Source organism: Phaseolus vulgaris, chromosome 7 (genome assembly GCF_051622355.1).
Source record: "Phaseolus vulgaris cultivar YP4 chromosome 7, ASM5162235v1, whole genome shotgun sequence".
In the NCBI taxonomy this organism is placed as follows: Eukaryota; Viridiplantae; Streptophyta; class Magnoliopsida; order Fabales; family Fabaceae; genus Phaseolus; species Phaseolus vulgaris.
In genome coordinates this window covers 26,602,078-26,616,170 of record NC_143504.1, presented here as the reverse complement: position 1 = coordinate 26,616,170, position 14,093 = coordinate 26,602,078, and positions in this window count along the sequence as shown.

The window sequence follows — 14,093 nt, the reverse complement described above, 5'->3', positions numbered from 1 at the left end:
TATTATTATAGTAATAAAAGCACTTACATAGTTGTGTGTAGTTAAGTAGAATGGTGTTTTCTTCAAAGATGCAGTAGGTTTTGAATATTAGAATAGTTGAGTTGGATGAAAAAATAGGGGTGCCGAGTAATCTTATCAAGTACTGCAAAAGGGGTCCACCGGAAACCTAATTTGTGCTACAAGAAGACTGTAAGTTGTTTATCAGTGAGATAAAGAAACCACTTAGATCGTATTGGGAGTTGAATGAACTCGTGTGTTTTATACATTTGAGGTTAGAGTCGTTTTGTGTTGTTGAACTTGAGGTAAATGGTGTGATTCTTTCTTCAGAAATTGTCATTCTTATTTTAATCTCTAATGCGTTATTTGGTAAGAGTGATTTATTATTCGTGTGAATTTCTGGGATTGATTTAAGAGAATTTGGGATGATTGTCTGTTAAAAAAAAGTAGTTAGTTATTAATTAGTACTGATTGTTCTTTGCTTTAGTGGCTTTAATGTAATTGTTTCGATTTTCAAATTTTTATCTTGTGTTTGTTAGAGCATGATCCTGTGTGTTGTGGTGGCAGTGTGAAAAATTGAAGGTGAGGTTGGATATGTATCATTCCAGCTTAAGGAAGACCTTTGGGATGATTCGGTGTGTGCAGGTAAAATATATCTTTATTATACGTATGTAGATTGTAATTTAAGGTATGCATCATTTTTTTGTTTTTTTCCTCAACATGGAGTTTGATTTTCATAAACAAATATCTTGGAATAATACTCTGTTTTGTTTAAGTATTTTTTTTCTAAAAAGTTAGGCAGATTTTTACTTGTTTTATATATGTGTGTCTAATCTATTTTATTTTAAAAATAAATAGTTTCATTTTCCTTTTAAACCTCTATATACATACCAAGTTTCTTAGAGTCCAACAAATTGCATTATGTTTAATATGGCTTGCTTATTATATGCCATAAATCTATATTTAAATAAAAAAAGATTACTCTAGAAAAGTTGTCTTTATCCTTTAGATTATTCCAACTTGTTAACTAGAAGGTAATTCTTTTATTTACATAGTTCAATATCCAGATTATAATTCAAAGGTAACAGTTATCTAATTAATTTATTTACTAAGAAGTTCATTTACATTAAGATGTACTAAAGTGTGACACAATTTATATCATGGGAAAGGGGAGTGTACTTCTTAAAATTAGGAGAGGAAAATATAATTCAAGCATTCCTTAAGGAAGAATGGATGTGTATTCTCACTATTTTTTCTCTCTTTTTAAGTTAAGTCATTACTAAATAATGGATACTCTGTTTTACAAAATGACATGAGTTAAGTTATAGTAATAAACTTTGTGTTGACTTGATTGTTACATAAATGCACATCTCAATGTCTACTAATGTTTTTAAAATAAGTATTATACAATAGTGGATATGACAGAGCCAGAGGAAGTCATGACCGATCAACCATCCAACAGCCCTTGCCTTTCACATGTTTCCTCTTTTTAGCTTCTTTTTTAATTCCTACTCTAAAACTATTAACATTGCTAATTTTATGTCATTGGTGAATATTACAATTTATTATTCCTAAAGTATTTTAGGAGTTGAATCATGATTTGATACATTAAAAGTGTGGTGTTAAAAGTGTGATGTTCAAACTCTTTCTATTTAAATATCTATATTATTGATCTATTAATTTGGTTATTGTTTTATTATTTAGACAGTTGCAGTTCTCATGAATCTAAAGGTAAATCCTAAAATTATAATTGATTTATAATTGTTGATTTTTATTAGCTGCCTTAATTTAATTTTATTGCCTTCATATAATTTTTTTCTCTCATATTATACCTTGATTTTCATAATATAATATTGTTTTCATTTATTTTTCAAAAATTATTAATTAACTCTAAGCATATTTTAATTTATTCCAGGCACCGGATGTTGGAAGTGATGCTGCATCATCAAGTCAGAATATTATGGGATCAAGTGGAGGCAATAAGACAAATTAGGATTGAGAGTTTAGTTGTAATATGTTTAGAAAGTGAAAGAATTTATATTTTGACAATTTAATTTACTTGTTGTTTGGATTAGTTTGACATTATTAACTTTGTTATCAATGAATAAATGAAGTCATCTTTTGATTATTATGTTTAGCAATTTTAATTATATTATGAAATTAGTTTATGTTACAATTTAATTATATTATGAAATTTAATTATAATATGAAATTAAATAATATTATGAAATCAAATTATAAAATAGAATTAAATAAATTATTATAAATATTAAAAATAAAATTAAATATTTAATATTTAAATTATGACAGTTATAAAGTATATTATAAATGTCATACTATACTGTATTAAGTGGCGGTTAAAACTGTCACTGTTTACGTTAGAATTGGTTTACCCAGTTTTAAAATTACGACATTTATAACTGACGTCAATTACACGCTTTAAACCACCACTTTATACAATGCATAATATGGCGTCTGCTACAACGGTTCTCAATTGACCGCCACATTAAACTTTGTGGCGGCAAGAATTCTGGCCGTACGCGGTACCGCCACAAACGTATAATGTGGCGGTTAAAAATGCCAGTTTTTACGAAAATAACTGCCGCATTATACACGTTTTTTTGTAGTGGTTGTATCTAGGTCAACTTCCCTTTCCCAGGAGGATCTTTCCTTAAGTGGAATTAGGGTTACTAGCAAGGGGTCCTGTTGCGTGTTGCACAAGCTTAGCGCAGCCGCCGCACAGGACTTTCCCCTTATGGAGTGCAAAATCTTAACAGTATGGCCACCAGAGTACCAACTCATGCACCAACGCTGCGGGGCCATCTGTTCTTTAGGTGCCCTAATTATTCACCTGCCATGCATGTAGTCCTTCCCTGGAAACCCTAACCCTTATGGGCCTTAGCGCCTCTAGGGAATACTTACTTGTGCTAGACCTGAATGTACTATAAACACCACATGCATGAACAATCTCATGATTTAGGTCTTTCTTATATTTGGATGATAACTTATTATTACTTATGAGGCCCACTTACGTGGCCCATCAACGCGACCAGACCACCGAGATCCGATGTCAACGTCTGATGTCGATCTTTGATGCCTATGTTTGAGGTCTGGCCAATACAAAAATAATTCTTGAGAATGATAAGAATTTTATTGATTTATTAAAGGAAAAGAAAGAATAGGGTAAATCCCTTGTGTATATTGAACACATAGGGTTATGTTTATATAGGAAAAGAAACATATGGGGCTAAGCCCATTACATAAATATGAGATATCTAACAATATCTATAATATCTCATAATATCAAATAATATCTAATTATATCTAATAATATCTAACACTCCCCCTCAAGCTGGTGCACATAGATCATATGTACCCAGCTTGTTACAAATGTAATCAATCCTAGGCCCTCGTAAGGGTTTAGTAAAAATATCTGCTAATCGATTATTTGAATTAACAAACTCAGTCTTGATATCTCCCGATATAATCTTTTCTCAAATGAAATGACAATCAATCTCAATATGTTTTGTCCTTTCATGAAAAACTGGATTTGAGCTAATATGAAGAGCAACCTGATTATCACATATAAGTGTCATTTGAGTAACCTTTCCAAATTGCAATTCTTTAAGTAACTGTTTAAGTCAAATAAGCTCACAAGTAGCCGAGGCCACAACTCTATATTTTGCTTCTGCACTAGATCTTGCCACAACACTTTATTTCTTGCTCTTCCAAGAGATCAAGTTATCACCCATGGAGACACAATAACCAGAAGTTGATCTTCTATCAAATGGAGATCCTGCCCAATCAGCATCTGAATAATAAACGACTTTAGTATGGTTATTATGACCATATAACAAAGCTTTTCTAGGAGAGCCTTTAATGTACTTCACTATATGAATGACTGCATTTCAATGATCTTCACATGGAGAATTAAGAAATTGACTCACCACACTAACTGCAAAGGAAATATCAGGATGAGTAACAGTGAGATAGTTCAATTTTCCAACTAATCTCCGGTACTTCTCAGGATCTGAAAGAGGCTCCCCCAGATTGGGTAGAAGCTTGACATTGGGATCCATGGGAGTATCAACAGATTTCGAATTCATCAACCCAATTTCCTTCAAAATATCTAATGCATATTTTCTTTGAGAGATAACAATACCCGTATTGGATTGTGCTACCTCAATCCCCAAGAAATATCTGAGTGTGCCAAGATTTTTGGTTTGAAAGTGTTGACAAAGGTGTTGTTTTACTTGTGAGATGCCATGGTGATCACTGCCTGTAAGAACAATGTCATCAACATATACTACAAGATAGATACACCCAGCACTCGAGTGACGATAAAAAACTGAATGATCTCCTTCACTGCGAGTCATACCAAACTTTTGAACAACATTGCTAAATTTTCCAAACCAAGCCCTAGGAGACTGCTTGAGGCCATATAAGGATTTGCGAAGACGACATACCAATCCAGAAGACTCCCCCTGAGCAACAAAACCGGGAGGTTGCTCCATATAAATTTCTACCTACAAATCCCCATTAAGAAAAGCATTTTTGACATCCAGTTGATAAAGAGGTCATTGTTGAAGAGCAGCCATAACTATGAATAAGCGAACAGAGGCCATCTTTACTACTAGAGAAAAAGTATCACCATAGTCTAAACCAAAAATTTGGGTATAACCCTTATCCACAAGATGAGCTTTGAGACGATCAATAGTACCATCAAGACCAACTTTGATAGCAAAAATCTACCTGTAACCAACAACAGATTTCCTAGATGGTAAAGGAACAAGTTCCCAAGTTCCATTATTCTGAAGCGCATTCATTTCATCAAGCATGGCCTGACACCAACCAGGATGCGCTAAGGCATCACCTAAAGATTTTGGAATGGATACAAAAGAAATAGACGAAAGGCAGGTATAAAAGGGTTGAGATAGTCTATGGTAACTCAAAGCAGTATAATGTGGAGAGGGATTACGAGTAGAACGTATACCTTTACGGATAGCAATAGGAAGATCAAGTTCAACAGTCGGAGGTTCAACTGTAGGAGCTAGAGGGGGATGAGGTGTTGGCATTGGAGTAGAGTCTGCTGATGAACGATGAGACGTTTGGCAACGACTATACACCTGAAGAGTTGGTGGTGGTGGTGAATCATTAGGTGCACTAGGCACAACAAGATGAATATTAACTTGATTAGATGAAGAAATTGAAGGAGAAGAACAAGACTTAAAGTAAAGGGAATATTCACTGAAGGTGACATCTGCTGAAATAAAATAACGGTTTAAAGACGGTGAGAAACATTTATATCTTTTTTGTGATCTAGTTAACCCTTAAAAGACACATTTGTGTGACTTAGGAGATAATTTATCAAGACCAGGACAAAAATTATGAACAAAACATGTGGACCCAAAAACTTTGGGAGGTAAAGAGTGGAGAGGGTCATGTGGAAATAAAATAGAATGGGGAATTTTGTTATCTAAAACTGAAGATGGCATGCGATTAATGAGATAACATGCACTAAGAACAACATCACCCCAAAAACGCTGAGGAACATCACCATGGCTTAAAATAGTACGAGTTGTTTCAACAAGATGTCTATTCTTGCGCTCAGCTACCCCATTTTGTTGAGGTGTATAAGCACATGAAGTTTGATGAATACCATGAGAAGCCATAAAATTTTTAAAAGAATGAGAAAGATACTCACGTCCATTATCACTGCGCAAAATTCGGACGGAAATTCCAAATTGATTTTTAATTTCATTGTAAAATATTTGAAATATAGAAAACAACTCGGAACGGTTTTTCATTAAAAATACCCAAGCACATCTTGAATAATCATCAATAAAAGTAACAAAATACTGAAATCCTAAATTAGACTTAATACAACTTGGTCCCCAAATGTTAGAGTGAACTAAGGCAAAAGGAGATGAAGCACATTGTGAGACACTACGAGGAAAAGAACTACGAATGTGCTTCCTTAACTGACACGACTCACACGATAAAGTAGACACATTAGACAAACTTGGAACAAGCTGCTGCATCTTGGCAAGACTAGGATGACCCAACCGAGCATGAATGAGAGATGGAGAATCCATAATTGCGCCAACATGTGCAGAGATCTATAGTTGATAAGGTCCATGAGACTCACATCCGGTGCCAATCATCCGTCCCGAACTCCGGTCCTGTAAAGTAATAGAATCTTTGGTAAAAGAAATAACACAATCAAGGGAACGGGTGAGACGACTAATGGATAATAAGTTAAATGGAGACCCAGGGACATAAAGAACATTATCAATAGATAAAGAAGAAAAAAGATTAATAATACCAACACCATGTGATGGCACCCTATATCCATTGGCCATGGTAACTGAAGGTAAATAACCCGTAGTAGATAGGAAAGAGAAAAAGGATTTATTACCAGTAATGTGATCAGTGGCACCTGAATCTAGAACCCAAGGGCCATGGGAAGTGGAGTGAGTGAGACCAACAAAAGATGTACCTGAATGTGCAACAGAAGCCGTGGAACTAGGTTCTGACGATCCTCATACCATTTAAGAAATTCATTGAAAATAGTAGGCTGGCCTGGGGTATCAATTGAAGTATGGTCCATGGTAGAAGGTTGCACAGGGGCAATTTGAGCAACCGCAACAGATCTAGGAGGACGACCATGTAAGGCATAACATCTGTCAATTTTGTGGCCAAGTTTGCCACAATGGTCACATTTGTGACGCCCTTTGCCCGGCTTGTGAGGGCGAGTACGATCATTATGATGAGAGACTAAAGCATAAGAGTCATCAACATGAGACGTTATATTAGTGGTGTGTTTACCTGGCACACGCAAAAGGGTAGAACAAGTGGAAGTAAAATTGGGCACAATAGGAGCTCCCAAAATTTGATCACGAACGTGAGAATAATCATCAGGAAAGCCATGTAAACCCAATAACATGAAGAACTTGGATCTTTGTTCTAGTTCTTGAGAAGGAGTAAAGGCAGGAGGTAATAACTCATTAAAATCATGAAGAAGAGCATGAAGTTTACCTAGATATTTTGCCATTGTACCATCAAGACGTTTGGGAGCAACAATTGTGAGAAGATTTTGACACACACCATAAAGACGTTGAGTATCATTGGTGTATAATAATTTTTCTTGTTCCCAAACTTCTAAACATGTCTCATAGGTACGAAAAATTTGTTTTAAAGATGAGTGAATGGTCGATTTGATAACAATGCATAATTGAGCATCAATTTCAACCAACGGAAAACCTCATTTTCAGCAAGAGTAGGATGAGTAAGATGATGAACATAACCTTGACTCTTAAGCCATAATTTAATATCTGATGCCCAAGTGTCATAATTGGTTCCATCCAGTTTGTCGATGGAAAGATGAACATTGACGTAATTAGTATAAATAGATGAATTCGGCATAATGACTGCGGAAGAAGCCACAATGGTAGCGACAACGAGATAGTGGGGCGGTGGCTGGAAAATTCCAGTGAATAGTGGGTTCACCAATAAAAATTGAACCTTAAACCCTAAACTATAACCTTATGCTCTAGATACCATATTAAAGGAAAAGAAAGAATAGGGTAAATCCCTTGTGTATATTGAACACATAGGGTTATGTTTATATAGGAAAAGAAACATATGGGCTAAGCCCATTACATAAATATGAGATATCTAACAATATCTATAATATCTCATAATATCAAATAATATCTAATTATATCTAATAATATCTAACAGAGGTCATAAAAATGAGATAGTATGTGAATCATTGTTTTATTTATATATTAAATAAAGACACATATGTTGTAATAGAAATCTCCTTGCTCCACTAATAATCAAAGTCACATAGAATAAGATATCTTGTGGTGAGAACACTACAAGAAAATCATTAAATAGAAATCAATTTTAGAGACAAAAAATAATTAGTTTCCAAATTATATTGATAAAATTAGATACTATTTTAGAGACTAAAAAAATTATTGGTATCTAAATTAGTTTCTATTATTGATAAATAATTTTTGTATTGGCCAAACCTCAGTCATCGGCACCAGAGAAAGACATTCGACATTGAACATCGATGGTCCGACAGTAATAATGGGCCACATAAGCTGGGTCCCACAGACAAGATGAGTTAACATGAGTTAACACTCAGATACCATAAAAACCTAAATCACGAGACGATCATGCATGGGGTGTGTATAGTACATTCGAGTACGACACAAACAAGTGTTCCCTACAGGCGCTAAGGCCCATAGGGTTAGGGTTTCCAGGGAAAGACTGCATGCATGGCACGTTAATAATTAGGCCACCCATAGAACAGATGGCGCCGCAACGCTGGTACATGAGTTGGTACCCTGGTGGCCATACTGTTAGTAAGATTGCACTCCAGAAGAGGTAAGTCTTGTGTCGCGGCTACGCTAAGCTTGTGTGACGCATCACAGGATGCCTCACCACTGAACCCTAATTTCCACTTAAGGAAAGATCCTTGAGGGATATGGAAGTTGACCTAATACAACCTATATAAAGGGTGGTAAGAACCCTAGAAAAGGTATGTCGTTTCTAAGACTGAAACTGCTTTACACACTTATTGTTTCTTAGCCCAGTACTGACTTGATCGTCGGAGTGCAATCAACAGGTAGGGACCCCTTTGTTTCAACGGAGCCACTCTTAGTTACCCAAGAAGAGAGCGGAAACCACTAGGAGATAGGAGGAGCCACCATCTGCCTTTGAAGTCAACTACGACTGAGTCAACCAGCGAGAACATTTGGCGTCCACCGTGGGGCCCGATAAAACTAGGTCTCATTCACAATTATGTTGAGAGCCAACCAGCAACATGAGGAACACGAGGAAAGGATCAGCCGCGATAGAAGAAGGGGACAATGTCACCATGCAACAACTCATGGAGACCATACGTGCCCTTCAGCAGGCGGTAGCGGCGTTCAGAGTTGATCAGGTTTGTTTCCAAGTCAACCTGGTTGCAAGCAAGCAAGCAATGAAGAGCTGCACAGAACCAATAAGGAATTGTGTAGGAATTTACAGCATGTAAGAGAACGTACGGTGGATGAGCGGGCCCCGCCCATGCCAGTTAGGGCTCAACCCATCCCATTCTCACAGGCGATCATGGACACTGTGATACCAGCCACGTTCATGGGCCCGAAGGTCACCTTCACAGGTGTAGAGGACCCAAAATCCCATATCACAGCTTTCCACACCCAGATGATGCTTTCAAGGGGCTCCGACGCCATGCACTGCAAGTTGTTCATGAGTACGCTGTTAGGCACAGCGTTGGATTGGTTCGTCATTCTTCCTGACGGACACATTACATCGTTCGATCAATTTTCAACACTGTTTAGAGAACAATACATTGTCAACCGGGCTCCCTCTTCAGTCTCTTACGATCTCTTTGACGTAAGGCAATACCAAGAAGAGTCATTGAACAATTGTTTGAGAGATAGCCAAATAATTACGATCTCTTTGACGTAAGGCAATACCAGACAGATATAAAACCTATATATATATATATATTTGCAAATAACAATTGTTTGACAGACAACCAAATAATTACAAACAAAAGTCACTCCTTGGGGTTTGAGAAAGATCCACCCCAAGGTGTGCGTAGGCAACTTGGGCCATGGCATCCTCAAACCCAGCGGCATAGGCGTCGACAACATCGTTGGTGAGCTCCACCTTAGTCTGGTTGAAGAGTTCGTCCTTGTGGACCAGCTCTTCCTCCAGCTAGCTAAGTCGTATCTCCTGCTGGGTTGACCTTTCCTCAAGCCTAGCCCTAGCCATCTTAGCCTGCGACTCCTCTGCCTTCTCCTGCAGGCCAACTATCTTAGTTCGTTGAGTCAAGATCTTTAAGTGGGCGCCCAGAGCTTCCTGGGACTTCTCAAATAGAAGCTTCTTGGTCTCCTTGTCGGTTTGGCAAAGATCTGACACCTCCAGATACAAAACAGTTTCACGATGTTTTAGCTCCTTGATTTGAAGTGCATGTTGGCTAGCAGTCTCCTTCAGCTCCTGCATTTTGGTCAGGTTGAGGCTAGAGGTAACAAGGAAGTCCCCAAGGCACTTGGTTGCATGCTGGTGGCAGAGGCCCAAGCCCAAGTCCAAATAAAAGTTCAAGATTCAGCTCAAGCCCAACACATAGAAGATCAGGGGCCAACTAAGCATCATTGGATGTCTCTTTTTGTAATTACTTTTGAGTAGTTTTTAGTAGAACATAAAGGGAGGTGTAGATATAGATATAAGAGGTGCAAATGTATAAAGATAAGTCACACCTTCCATGTGACATAAAAAGAAGGTGTAGGTGTAGATTTAGGAGGTGCCAAAGAAACAAACCAAGTCACATTTCCCTTGTGACTAGGAAATTGGCGCCAAATTCAAATGCTTCTCATTTGAATTTCCATCCACTTTCATTTGAATTTTCAGCCCTCTAAACACTATAAATAAGAGGGTTTGGCTCATGTAATTGCAAGATTAATCAAATGAGTGAATTGCTGCCAAATTTGTGCCAATTACACTCTTGTCTCCTACTCTCCCTATGATAGACGTTTGATCTTCATTTTTCACCCTCCAAGTGATTAGGCCTCACCTATACATCTCATGCACCTTCAAGGATACCACACCTCTTAGGAGATCCTTGCATGCCTCTTTCATATGCTTTTGCCACCATCATTCAAGTTTCGTCACATATGAAGGCACTTCTTCCATCAATGCTCTTGCAGGGGGTTTTCGTCCATCCTCTCCATCCTCTCCTGATCTTGGAAGGATTGAAGGGCCCATTGGAGGAAGGCGGGCAGGTCAGCAAGAGGCGCGCCATGATCACCTCCAGAGGCGCCGCAGCGCTGGTACATGAGTTGGTACCCTGATGGACATACTGTTAGAAAGATTGCACTCTAGAAGAGGCAAGTCTTGTGTCGCGGTTGCGCTAAGCTTGTGTGACGCGTCACAGGATGCCTCACCAGTGAACCCTAATTCCATTTAAGGAAAGATCCTTGAGGGATAGGCAGCCTATATAAAGGGTGGTAAGAACCCTAAAAAAGGTACGCCGTTTCTAAGACTGAAACTGCTTTACACACTTATTGTTTCTTAGCCCAATATTGACTTGATCATCGGAGTGCAATCAACAGGTAGGGCCCCCTCTGCTTCAACGGAGCCACTCTTAGCTACCCAAGAAGACAGTGGAAACCACCAGGAGATAAGAGGAGCCACCATCTGCCTTTGAAGTCAACGGCGACTAAGTCAACCAGCAAGAACAATTTCTAAATTCGTATCTAATTAGATATCAACCTCGGAATCTAAATAATTGGTAGTTAAAACTTAGATAGCTAAATAGATACCAATTTAGAAACTATTTATGAATAATAAAAATTAATTTAGATTCCAATAATTTATTTAGTCTCTAAAATAGTATCTAATTTATTCAGTATAGAAAGTAATAATTTTTTGTCACTAAAATTGATTTCTATTTAGTGGTTTTCTAGTAGTGGAAGTTGAGGAAGGAGTTCTTGCACATTGTGACATGTGTATATGTGTGACTTTGGTTGTTATAAACTTACCATAATCTATTATTCTTATATTCGTTCATTAATCCAAGTTTTGGATTGAATCAGATTTTTTTTTTCTCAGCAATGAATAAATAAAATAAAATGGAACACTTCAAAGAATGTTTCAACCCTTATACATGATTGAATCAGATGTTAGCATCTAGTGGGACATACTTAATACAAGTCTTCTAGAAAAGTCAGTATATGATTTTTATATTGCTAATCAAAATGTTTCCTTTTATAGAATTTTTTTCATGTCGAAAATTTATTTCAATAGTTTACATTTTTATGTGTTGTTTGTGTAGTGATCTAAGTATGAATATACTATGTCCAAGAGTTTAAATTTTTATTTTAAACTCTCTTTGTAAAAATATTATATATATATATATATATATATATATTTGTTATGTTAACGTTGTGTTTTGAAATGTTAAATGTTCTGTGAAAGCCTATGTTGGATTTATAGTAAAGTAGATTATTTTATGAGGAGGATACAATTTTGAATATAAGAAAGATAAATATTTGATTCAGTACAATAAGTATTGATATATTTGGTTTTTTTTATGATGATAAGAAAAAAAATTCCTAAAAAAACACTTTAATTTTATTAGTTTTATTTGAATTCCATTATAGTTGAAATAATTGAATATATGATCTTTTAGTAATATGTTTATTAAAAAAAATAATACAAATAATCTAAAGACTGATTTTAAGAGTAATTGTATATTAATGTTATTTATAATAAACATAAATGACAATTGCTAAAAGCAAATACATACTGAATTACATCAATCATTCAAACAAAACTATCGAAATCAAAAATTGTAAAGATTCTTTTTTTTTATTATACTAAAAATAATTTTTTTTATTATACTACAAATAAATTATATTAATACTTGTTGTACTGAAGTGACTATTTATTATTAATTAAATTCTTTAAATATTAAAATATTTTTGATAAAAAAAATATAATTTTCACCTAAAATAAATATATCATTGAAAATAAATAAATAATGCACTTAGAATTAAAAAGTATTGGCGACCAGGTTGAATTAGTTTTGAGATTAAAAAAAAATCCAAATCATAACCAAAGCTTGCAATTCAATCTATTTTTTGTAGTTTGAATTGAAACATAATATATAGATGTTTGATTTATTTTTAACTAATATGTTTAGCCTGTGATACTTGAGTTGTTTTATAAATAAATTTATATAGTATTATATAATAAAGTTGTATTTTAATTAACTTACAAAATTATTGTATATTAAAAATTATTAAATTTTAGAAAATTAATTTGTAAATAATTGTAATTTTTTATTTTGAGAAAAAAAATAGTTTTTTTAATTTTAAAATGATATTAGTAATTATGATTAGTTTTTTCTAGAATATAAATATTAATCAAGTTAAAAGGTAGTTAGTATTTAAATATGAAAATTTTATATATACTATTATGTTATTTTTAGTATTTTTATAATTTATAATAACTTTATATTGATCAAATTTTAATTTTGTATTACTCTATAATGTTTCCTGATATTAGCATTTAAGTATGAATATTTTTATATATAATACAGCATAATTATTTTGATTGAACAAAATCTCTCTAGTGGGCGGTAATGTAAGTTGACATGCAGAGGAGGGGGTCAAACTATCTACAACCTACAATGATTTTTGTTTTCCTTTTAATTTTTAATTATTATGTAGAATGCTTGATGTTAAACATGAATAACTATTTATATTAATTATCTTGTTAATATTATGTATTACAACTAAATAGTTATTATGAATACAAATTTAAATCGTATTTGATAATTAATTGTAATACTTGCAATAATTTTGTATGTTTACAATATAGTTAAATTTGAAATTAAAAAATTAAAAATAAAATTGTTGATGGTTAACCATATTTATAATTTTTAATAACAAATAATTATAGATAAAAATGATATTTTAAAAAGTGATTGTAAACATTTATAAAAAAATTAATTACAAAACTAGTTTAAGGAATATAATATATATTTATTTAAAGGATATGTACTTGACCAGAACAACTCGGTGCTCAGTGGTCGGATCTCGGTGCATGGCACAGGCAGGTCAGCTCGGCTTTTGGTCCAGTATAGCAAGCCATGTAATTGGACCCCAGTTGTATGAGTAAGTCTGTTTTTGCATAATTAAGGTAATCCTTCATACGTAAAGCCTAGGCGGCTAGCGAAGGGTAATTGTGGACCTAAGGGTGTGCTTAGTGTGTATGGGGTCTCGGTCAAGTAAGTGTTTTTCTTTTTAAACCTAAGCCATGTGTTTTTATGGCATGTAGATGCTAGGTTGCATGTATAGTGAAAGATAATATTGCACCATGAGTAGGGTGCCCATTTAAACAGAATGGACCCCGTGATGTTGGTATATGAGTTTATGCACTCCCTGAAGGAAAAATTTTGTTCTGTTGCAACACTAAGAGAGTGTGACCCTAAATAGAATATTTCCCTGTTGAGTATGCTTTCAGTTGAGATTAGATTCTCGTGATGGAAAGTTGTTACAAGAGGTAAG